Here is a 9,104-nt window from a genome sequence, read left to right as displayed (position 1 = left end):
ATTAATGCAATTACTATTGTTCTTCTATTCAATTTCGCTTGTTCTTGTTCTAAGATATCACTTGTTCTTTAACTTGATGAAGGTGATGATTGACACTCATCATCATTATCACTCATGAACAAAGTGATTGACAACCACTCTTGTTCTACAAGCATTTGAGGCTAAGTGAATATCTCTTGGGTTCTTTAACCGGAATCTTCGTGGTATAGGCGAGAACTAATGGCAGCATTCAAGAGAATTCGGAAGGTCTAACCTTGTCTGTGGTATTCTGAGTAGGATTCAATGACTGAATGACTGTGACGTGCTTCAAACTCCTGAGGGCGGGGCGTTAGTGACAGACGCAAAAGAATCACTGGATTCTATTCCGGCCTGATTGAGAACCGACAGATGAATTCCACTATGCTGTGACAGAGCATATGCAATCGCTTTCACTGAGAGGATGGGAGGTAGCCACTGACAACGGTGAAACCCTTGCTTAAGCTTGCCATGGACAATCTCCGTGGGATCGACCCTTACTCGCGTAAGGTTTATTACTTGGACGACCCAGTGCACTTGCTGGTTAGTTGTGCGAAGTTGTGTAATGCCATGGTATTGAGCTACCACGTTTTTGGAGCCATTACCGGGGATTATGAGAGTTGTGAAAAAGTATTGTTCACAATTTCGTGCACCAGCAAGCTGTATGTAGGGTTTCACCGTTGTCAATGGCTACCTCCCATCCTCTTAGTGAAAATGTTCAACGCGCTCTGTCACAGCACGACTATTCATCTGTCGGTTCTCGATCATGTCTGAATAGAATCCAGTGATTCTTTTGCATCTGTCGCTAACACCCCACAATCGCAAGTTTGAAGCTCGTCACAGTCATTCAATCCCTGAATCCTACTCAGAATACCACAGACAAGGTTTAGACCTTCCGGATTCTCAAGAATGGCCGCCAATATATTCTAGCTTATACCACGAAGATTCTGGCTAAAGAATCCAAGAGATATCCACTCAGTCTAAAGTAGAACGGAGGTGGTTGTCAGGCACATGTTCATAGGTGAGAATGATGATGAGTGTCACGGATCATCACATTCATCAAGTTGAGGAGCAAGTGATATCTTAGAATGGAAACAAGCGTTTTTGAATGAAAAATAGTAGTAATTGCATTAATCCATCAAGACACAGCAGAGCTCCTCACCCCCAACCATGGGGTTTAGAGACTTATGCCGTAGAAGGTACAATATGAAACGTGTAAAGTGTCATGAGGTCCAGATACAATGTCAAAAGATCCTATTTATAGTGAACTAGTAACCTAGGATATACATAAATGAGTAAATGACGTAAAAATCCACTTCCGGGATCCACTTGGTGTGTGCTTGGGCTGAGCATTGAAGCTTTCATGTGTAGAGACTTTTCCTGGAGTTAAACACCAGCTTTTGTGCCAGTTCCGGCGTTAAACACCGGGAATTCTAAAGCTGATTTGCAAGTATAGACTATTATACATTGCTGGAAAGCCCAAGATGTCTACTTTCCAACGCAATTGAGAGCGCGCCAATCGGGTTTCTATAGCTCCAGAAAAGCAATTTCGAGTGCAGGGAGGTCAGAATCCAATAGCATCTGCAGTCCTTTTTCAGCCTCTGAATAAGATTTTTGCTCAGGTCCCTCAATTTCAGCCAGAAATTACCTGAAATCACAGAAAAACACACAAACTCATAGTAAAGCCCAGAAAAGTGAATTTTAAATAAAAACTCATAAAAACATACAAAAAACTAACTAAAATATACTAAAAACATACTAAAAACAGTGTCAAAAAGCGTATAAATTATCCGCTCATCATTTACCATAGTGGGGTGTCTCCCACCTAGCACTTTTGTTTATTGTCCTTAAGTTGGACTTATGGGGAGCTCCTCATCAAGGTGGCTGGTGCACGAAATTGTGATCTCAATGGTACCAACAACTTGGTACGCACAATTGTAATCTCAACTCTTTTTCGCAACTTCGCACAACTAACCAACAAGTGCACTGGGTCGTCCAAGTAATAAACCTTACGTGAGTAAGGGTCAATCCCACGGAGATTGTCGGCTTGAAGCAAGCTATGATCACCTTGTAAATCTCAGTCAGGCGGATTCAAATGGTTATGAAGTTTTGATAATTAAAATATAAATAAAACGTCATAAAGATAGAGATACTTATGTAAATCATTGGTGGGAATTTCAGATAAGTGTATGGAGATGCGCTGTTCCTTCGGAATCTCTGCTTTCCTACTGCCTTCATCCAATCCTTCTGACTCCTTTCTATGGCAAGCTGTATGTTGGGTGTCACCATTGTCAATGGCTACTTCCTGTCTTCTCAGTGAAAATGGTCCTCTACGGTTTCTGTACGGCTAATCAACTGTCGGATTGCTCGTCTAGGATGAAAAATACCATGCACAGATATCGTATGGCTAATCAGCTGTTGGTTCTCGATCGTGTAGGAATAGGATTTACTATCCTTTTGCGTCTATCACCACGCCCTATAGTCACGAGTTTGAAGCTCGTCACAGTCATCCCATCCCAGATCCTACTCGAAATACCACAGACAAAGTTTAGACTTTCCGGATCTCAAGAATGCTGCCAATGGATTCTAGCCTATACCACGATATCTCGGATTCAAATGCCCCATTGTTAGAGGGGAGTCGATGTGAATCATTGATTAGAAATCCAAGAGATATGCATTCAAGCTTGTTTTCATGTAGAACGGAAGTAGTTGTTAATCACGCGTTCATAAGTGAGAATGGTGATGAGTGTTACATAATCATCACATTCATCATGTTCTTGTGTGTGAATGAATATCTTAGAATAAGAATAAGCATGAATTGAATAGAAGAACAATAGTACTTTGCATTAATACTCGAGGAACAGCAGAGCTCCACACCTTAATCTATGGTGTGTAGAAACTCCACCGTTGAAAATTTATAAGTGAAAATAGGGTAGGCATGGCCGTGAGGCCAACCCCCAATGTCTAAGGACTAACAATGATCAAAGATCTCGTCAAAAGACAGTCCCAAGATGTAAATACAATAGTAAAAAGTTCTATTTATACTAAACTAGTTACTAAGGTTTATAAAAATAAGTAAATGATGCAGAAATCCACTTCCGGGGCCCACTTGGTGTGTGCTTGGGCTGAGTATTGAAGCTTCCACGTGTAGAGGTCTTCCTTGGAGTTAAACGCCAGTTTTTAACTTGTTTCTGGCGTTTAACGCCAGAATAGGGCAGAAAGCTAGCGTTAAATGCCAGTTTGCGTCGTCTAAACTCAGGCAAAGTATGGACTATTATATATTTTTGGAAATCCCTGGATGTCTACTTTCCAACGTAGTTGAGAGCGCACCATTTGGACTTTTGTAGCTCCAAAAATTCTATTTCGAGTGCAGGGAGGTCAGAATCCAACAGCATCAGCAGTCCTTTGTCAGCCTCTGAATCATATTTTTGCTCAGGTCCCTCAATTTTAGCCAGAAAATACCTAAAATCACAAAAAAACACACAAACTCATAGTAAAGTCTAGAAATGTGAATTTTGCTTAAAAAATAATAAAAATATACTAAAAATAGCTAAATCATACTAAAAACTATGTAAAAATAATGCCAAAAAGCGTATAAATTATCCACTCATCACAACACCAAACTTAAATTGTTGCTTGTCTCCAAGCAACTGAAAATCAAATAGGATAAAAAGAAGATAATATACAATGAATCTCACAATATCAATGAAGCTTAGTCCCGATTAGATGAGCGGGGCTAGTAGCTTTTTGCTTCTGAATAGTTTTGGCATCTCACTTTATCCTTTGAAATTTAGAATGATTGGCATCTTAGGAACTCAGAATTTTAGATAGTGTTATTGATTCTCCTTGTTCAGTATGTTGATTCTTGAACACAGTTACTTTATGAGTCTTGGTCGTGGCCCTAAGCACTTTGTTTTCCAATATTACCACCAGATACATAAATGCCATAGACACATGACTGGGTGAACCTTTTCAAATTGTGACTCAGCTTTGCTAAAGTCCCCAGCTAGAGGTGTCCAGAGTTCTTAAGCACACTCTTTTACTTTGGATCACGACTTTAACCACTCAGTCTCAAGCTTTTCACTTGGACCTTCATGCCACAAGCACATGATTAGGGACAGCTTGATTTAGCCGCTTAGGCCTGGATTTTATTTCCTTGGGCCCTCCTATCCACTGATGCTCAAAGCCTCAAAGCCTTTTGTTTTAAGGGCTATTGGCTTTTTCTGTTTGCTTTTTCTTTTTCTTTCTTTTTTTTCTTTTAATTTTTTTCGCCATTTTTTTCGCAAGCTTTGTTATTCACTACTTTTTCTTGCTTCAAGAATCAATTTCATGATTTTTCAGATTATCAATAATATTTCTCTTTGTTCATCATTCTTTTAAGAGCCAACAATTTTAACATTCATAAACTTCACTATAAAAAATATGCACTGTTCAAGCATTCATTCAGAAAACAAAAAGTATTGCCACCGCATCAAAATAATTAAACTAATTTCACGATAAAATTTGAAATCCAAGTACTTCTTGTTCTTTTGTAATTAAGCACATTTTTCATTTAAGAGAGGTGAAGGATTCATGGAATTATTCATAGCTTTAAGACATATATACTAGACACTAATGATCATGTAATGAAGACACAAACATAGACAAGCATGAAGCTCAAAAACCGAAAACAAAAAATAAATAGACAAGGAGATTAAGGAATGAGTCCACCTTAGTGTGAGTGGCGTCTTCCTCTTAAAGAACCAATGGAACGCCTAAGCTCCTCTATGTCTCTTCCTTGCCTTTGTTGTTCCTCCCTCATAGCTCTTTGATCTTCTCTAATCTCATGGAGAATGATGGAGTGCTCTTGGTGCTCCACCCTTAAATGGTCCATGTCGTAACTCAAGCCTTCCAAGGAGGTGTTGAGTTGTTCCCAATAGTTGTGTGGAGGAAATTGCATCCCTTGAGGCATCTCAGGGATTTCTTGCTGAGGATCTTCTTCATGCTCTTGTTGAAGTCCATGATTGGGCTCTCTTGTTTACTCTATCTTTTTCTTAGTGATGGGCTTGTCCTCTTCAATGAGGATGTTTCCTTCTATGTCAATCCCAGCTAAACTGCATAGATGACAAATGAGATAAGAAAATGCTAACCTTGCCAAGGTGGATGACTTGTCAGCCACCTTGTAGAGTTCTAGAGGTATAATCTCATGAACTTCCACTTCCTCCACAATCATGATACTATGGATCATGATGGCCCAATCCACAGTCACTTCAGATCAGTTTCTAGTAGAAATGATGGAGCGTTGGATGAACTCCAACCATCCTCTAGCCACAGGCTTAAGGTCCGGTCTTTTCAATTGAACTGGATTGTCTCTTGAGTCTTTTTTCCATTGAGCTCCTTCCACACATATGTCCATGAGGACTTGGTCCAACCTTTGATCAAAGTTGACCCTTCTAGTGTAGGGGCATGCGTTTTCTCGCATCATTGGCAAGTGGAACGCCAACCTTACATTTTCCGGACTGAAATCTAAGTATTTTCCCCGAACCATTGTAAGCCAATTCTTTAGATTCGGGTTCATACTTTGATTATGGTTCCTAGTGATCTATGCGTTGACATAGAACTTTTGAACCATTAAGATTCCGACTTGTTGAATGGGGTTAGTAAGAACTTCCCAACCTCTTCTTCAAATCTCATGTCGGATCTCTGGATACTCATTTTTCTTGAGCATGAAAGGGACCTCAGGGATCACCTTCTTCTTGGCCATAATTTTATAGAAGTGGTCTTGATGGACCTTTGAGATGAATCTCTCCATCTCCCATGACTCGGAGGTGGAAGCTTTTGCCTTCCCTTTCCTCTTTCTAGAGGTTTCTCCGGCCTTAGGTGCCATAAATAGTTATGGAAAAATAAAAAGCAATGCTTTTACCACACCAAACTTAAAAGGTTTGCTCGTCCTCGAGCAAAAGAAGAAGGAAAATAAAGGAGATTGAGGGAGAAGTGAATTCGGCTAAGATGGTGGAAAGGTGTATGTGTTGTGTGAATATAAAGAAGTAGTAAGGGGTTTATATAGGGATGAGGGGAGGGTTAGGATTCGGTCATTAGGGTTGGGTTTGGGAGGGAAAAGTGTTTGAATTTAAAAGTGAGGTAGGTCGGGTTTTTGGGGAAGAGATATGGAGGTGATTGGTGAAGAGGTGATGGGGAAGAGTGAATGAGTTGATTGGTGAGGGGTATTTGGGGAAGAGTATTGTGGGAGGGTAGGTGGGGATCCTATGGGGTCCACAGATCCTGAGGGGTCAAGGATTTCATCCCTGCTCCTTTTAGGCGTGCAAAACACCCTTACTGTGCAATCCTGGCATTTAACGCCAGATTGCTGCTTGTTTCTGACGTTAAACGCCAGCTTTTATTGCTTTCCTGGCATTAAACGCCAGGCTGCAACCTATTTCTGGCGTTTAACGCCAGATTGTAGCCTGTTTCTGGCGTTTAACGCCAGTCTGGTGCTTGTTTCTAGCGTTTAACACCCAGAATGGTGCCAGACTGGGCATTAAACGCCCATTTTGCTACCCTTATTGGCGTTTAAACGCCAGTAAGTTGCTCCTCCAGGGTGTGCTATTTTTAATGTTATTTTTTATTTTTCTTTGATTTTTTGCAGTTATTTTTTTTACTCCACATGATCATCAACCTAAAAAAATAAAATAACATAGATAAATAAAATTGGGTTGCCTCCCAATAAGCGCTTCTTTAATGGCAATAGCTTGACAGTGAGCTCTCATGGAGCTTCACAGATGTTCAGAGCATTGCTGGGACCTCCCAACACCAAACTTAGAGTTTGAATGTGAGGGTTCAACACCAAACTTAGAGTTTGGTTGTGACCTCCCAACACCAAACTTAGAGTTTGACTGTGGGGGCCTTGTTTGACTCTGTATTGAGAGAAGCTTTTCTTGCTTCCTCTCCATGGTTATAGAGGGAGATCCTTGAGTTTTAAACACAAGGTAGTCCTCATTCAATTGAAGGATCAACTCTCATCTGTCCACATCAATCACAGTTTTTGCTGTGGCTAGGAAGGGTCTTCCAAGGATGATGGATTCATCCTCATCCTTCCCAGTGTCTAGGATTATGAAATCAGCAGGGATATAAAGGCCTTTGACCTTTACTAGCATATCCTCTACCTGTCTATAAGCCTTTTTCATGGATTTGTCTACCATCTCTAATGAGAATTTGGTAGCCTCTACCTCAAAGATTCTCAGTTTCTCCATTACAGAGAGTGGCATTAAGTTTATGCCTAGTCCCAGGTCACACAGAGCCTTCTAAAAGGTCATGGTGCCTATGGTACAGGGAATTAGGAATTTACCAGGATCCTGTTTCTTTTAAGGTAAAGTGTGCTGAACCCAGGTATTTGGTTCATTAATGAGCAATGGAAGCTCATCCTCCCAAGTCTCATTACCAAATAGCTTGGCATTCAGCTTCATGATTGCTCCTAAATACTGGGCAACTTGTCCTTCAACAATGTCTTCATCTTTTTCAGAAGATGAATAGTCATCAAAGCTCATGAATGGTAAAAGGAGGTTCAATGGAATCTCTATGGTCTCTAGGTGAGCCTCAGATTCCTTAGGTTCCTCAATTGGGAACTCCTTTTTGTCCAGAGGATGTCCCATGAGATCTTCCTCACTGGGATTCACGTCCTCCTCCTCCTCTGTGCATTCGGCAATACCAAGTAAGGTTATGGCCTTGCACTCTCTTTTTGGGTTCTCTTCTGTATTGCTTGGGAGAGTACTAGGAGGAGTTTCAGTGACTCTTTTACTCAGCTGGCCCACTTGCACCTCCAAATTTCTAATGGAGGACCTTGTTTCATTCATGAAACTTAGAGTGGCCTTAGATAGATCAGAGACTATGTTTACTAAGCTAGAGGGGCTCTGCTCAGAATTATCTGTCTGTTGCTGAGAGAATGATGGAAAAGGCTTGCTATTGCTAAACCTATTTCTTTCACCATTATTAAAGCCGTGTTGAGGCTTTTGTTGATTCTTCCATGAGAAATTTGGATGATTTCTCCATGAGGGATTATAGGTGTTTCCATAGGCTTCACTCATGTAATTCACCTCTGCCATTGCAGGGTTTTCAGGATCATAAGCTTCTTCTTTAGAAGATGCTTCTTTAGTATTATTGGATGCATTTTGCAATCCATTCAGACTCTGAGAAATCATATTGACCTGTTAAGTCAACATTTTGTTTTGAGCCAATATGGCATTCAGAGCATCAATTTCAAGAACTCCCTTCCTCTGAGGCATCCCATTACTCACAGGATTCCTTTTAGAAGTGTAAATGAACTGGTTATTTGCAACCATATCAATGAGTTCCTGAGCTTCTGCAGACGTTTTCTTTAGGTGAATAGATCCACCTGCAGAATGGTCTAATGACATCTTAGACAATTCAGACAGACCATCATAGAATATATCCAGGATGGTCCATTCTGAAAGCATGTCAGAAGGACACTTTTTGGTCAGTTGCTTGTATCTCTCCCAAGCTTCATAGAGGGATTCACCTTTTTTCTGTCTGAAGGTTTGAACATCCACTCTAAGCTTGTTCAGCTTTTGAAGAGGAAAGAACTTGGCTAAGAAAGTCGTGACCAGCTTATCCTAAGAGTTCAGGCTATCTTTAGGTTGAGAGTTCAACCATGTTCTAGCTCTGTCTCTTACAGCAAAAGGAAAAAGCATAAGCTTATAGACCTCAGAATCAACTCCATTGGTTTTAACAGTATCACAGATCTGCAAGAATTCAGTTAAGAACTAAAAAGGATCTTCTGATGGAAGTCCATGAAACTTGCAATTCTGTTGCATCAGAAAAACTAATTGAGGCTTTAGCTCAAAATTGTTTGCTCTAATGGCAGGGATTGAGATGCTTCTTCCATGGAAGTTAGAATTTGGTGCAGTAAAGTCACCAAGCATCTTCCTTGCATTGTTGTTGCGTTCGGCCATGTCTCCTTTTTTTTTTCGAGATTCTCTGTAAGGTTTTCTTTGGATTGTTGGGCTTTAGCTTCTCTTAGCTTCTTCTTCAGAGTCCTTTCAGGTTCAGGATCTACTTCAACAAGAATGTCCTTATCCTTGCTCCTGCTCATATGA

At 40.5% G+C, this 9,104-nt stretch overlaps 1 non-coding gene across 1 annotated transcript; it reads left to right on the top strand.

The window, feature by feature from the left end:
- The first annotated feature begins 8,459 nt into the window (after positions 1 to 8,459).
- LOC127747125 (small nucleolar RNA R71) lies at positions 8,460 to 8,567 on the top strand. The gene has a single exon (XR_008008929.1). It is a non-coding gene; the product is annotated as a small nucleolar RNA R71 (small nucleolar RNA).
- Positions 8,568 to 9,104: the final 537 nt, after the last annotated feature.

Source organism: Arachis duranensis, chromosome 4, assembly GCF_000817695.3.
Source record: "Arachis duranensis cultivar V14167 chromosome 4, aradu.V14167.gnm2.J7QH, whole genome shotgun sequence".
Lineage (NCBI taxonomy): Eukaryota > Viridiplantae > Streptophyta > Magnoliopsida > Fabales > Fabaceae > Arachis > Arachis duranensis.
This window is presented reverse-complemented; position numbering and strand designations above follow the sequence as displayed.